We start from the raw sequence: 2,500 nt of genomic DNA, 5'->3' as shown, positions 1-2,500 counted from the left end.
ATTTGAGTTAGTCTTAATTATCCAGGAGAAACACACTAATAACAGCAGAGATGTGAGACTGGAAGAGAGTTATAGACTGGAGCTGAACGCCAGCGTCTGTGATCATCATCGGAGAGGTTTATTTTAGAAAGTCAAGCTGTTTAGAAACCAGATCTGCAGATGAGCTGCGGAAAAGAACAGCAAGTACGACGAGAACAAACAGAGCGAACCACACACACACACACACACACACTAAGAAACACACACACACACACACTCACAAAGTTGGTTTTCTCTCTGAAACACACTCAACTAAAGCAGTTAAAGAAAGAATGAAAGACAGCATCCATCAGGTTTACTTAATTAGTTTATAACTGTTAGAAACAATCAAACGATGAACGGATAGATGTCAGTGTTAGACGTGAGTCTGATCTCTCAGCAGATTAACTGAACTCCATTCACACACAAACTAGTCTACACAGTCAGCTGTCTTCCAAGGATGCATCTAGCTAGGCAGCATGAAGGGTGTACGTGTGTGAAGAGGAAGACAGTGAGTGTGTGCAGATGTGTTCCCGTCCGAGCGCTTGTGTTTCTGTGATAATGGCTGGTAATCAGAGCAGGAGATGCATGGATCTGCTCTCCGGGGGTCCACGGGTACATGTGTGCTCCTGAATAATAACACAGATCACACACTAACTACAGCAACAGCCTCCTGGGACACACACTCGGCCCGTCCAGATGAGGCGTCACATGAGACGCTCGTCAGTGTTCAGGAGCCGTCACAGAAGCTGGTGTAAAGTCTGACACATGCAGGGATAGACTGAGCTCCGACACGTGAAGGACAGACGCTAATGAACATCTTCAGCCTCTCTCTCACAGATCTCAGTGCTTGAACGACTCTTTACTGAGATCTGTGACTCATTCAGACTGAACCCTTCGTGTACAGAAGTGTATCATTTCACACTGCAGGAACATCACGAGTAAAGTCTGAACAACTTCTGTCGACTTATAGATGTGTTCAGAAGTCTTTTGAAGTCTTTCCAGTTCAACAGGGCTACATTTAAACGATCAGATACAGTAAAAGAGCAGAAATATTACAATGTTCAAATATTGTTACAATGTACTGTGATTATATGCTAAACTGTGATTTATTCCTGTGATGCTCCGCTGTATTTTCAGCATCATTCCTCCGGCGTCACATGATCTCCAGAAATCAGAATAATATGCTGATTTTCAGTCTGCGAATCAGCCTCCGGTCTATTATAAAGACATGAATCTGGTTTAGTTCAGTCGATTTTATTTGTGAAGATGAACTGCTTCACAATAAATCAGCGTTAATCAGAGACACTGTTGCTATAGCGACAGAACATGTGGAACCGATTACAATATGTGCTGTTGTTTACAGAGAACAAACTCATCCCAGAAAAACTGCTCTTTCATAAGAAAGATGTTGATCTTGTCCTTAGATGTGTGTGCTGTTTTTTATTTTATTCAGAGACTTGAACTGAGCAAAAATATGCAACTCGGTTGGCTTTTAATGAACACAAAATATGATATTCTGATGCTTGTGATGCTTTGTAAATCAGATCAGATCGATGTGACAGTAAAGCAGATTCAGAAAGTTCAGTCAGAATCATCTCATGTGTTTTCACTGTTGGGGACATGGACAGATTAAATTGATCAAAAGGAACAGTAAAGACATTTATAGTGTTGTGAATTCTGTTCGGTTGATCTTTCTATTCATCTCTGAATCTTGAAAAATAAAATGCATCACAGTTTCCACAAAAGATCTTGTGCAGCACAACTGTGTTCAACATAGATAATAATCAGAAATGTTTCTTGAGCAATAAATGAGTATATTATCATGATTTCTGAAGATCATGTGACACTGAAGACTGGAGACAAAATACAGCTTTGACCACGGCAATAAATTACAGTTTTACAGATATTCACATAGAAAACAGTTATTTAAAATAGTAATAATATTTCACAGTATTACATATTTTACTGGGTTTTTGATCAAAACAATTCAGCCTCGGTGAGCACAAGAAACTAAGAAACATAAAACTTTTTTTTTACTGACCTCAAACTTTTGAACACTAATAACTAGGCCTAGAATAAAATGTTAGGAAACACATCAGATGTTATAAAAACTCATCACTGGGCATTTTTTTTTTTTTTTTTTGCAACATTTTGCAAAATTAAATCTTGTTTTTTGTGTGCTAGTGAAATAAATCCAGCTGAACATGATTTTAGGATTATCAGATCTGGCTCGGATGAATGTGAACAAACTACTGCAGAACAAAAGCAATAAATATAAGCAGCCGCTCTCTGGAAACATCCCAGTCGTAGCTGGAGTCAAGCAGAGCTAGAAAAGGTAAAGTGGAAAGTGTGTTGTGAGTCAACACAGAGCAGACTGATGCTGATTTCAGACTCAGTATAAACGTGACAGAGCCTCACATGTCCTGCACTCAGAGCGGACAGAGCTGTGCTGGTCAGATCCCTCTGTGCTGGAGCGCTG

The sequence above is a fragment of the Carassius auratus genome, chromosome 1, assembly GCF_003368295.1.
Source record: "Carassius auratus strain Wakin chromosome 1, ASM336829v1, whole genome shotgun sequence".
Lineage (NCBI taxonomy): Eukaryota > Metazoa > Chordata > Actinopteri > Cypriniformes > Cyprinidae > Carassius > Carassius auratus.
This window is presented reverse-complemented; position numbering follows the sequence as displayed.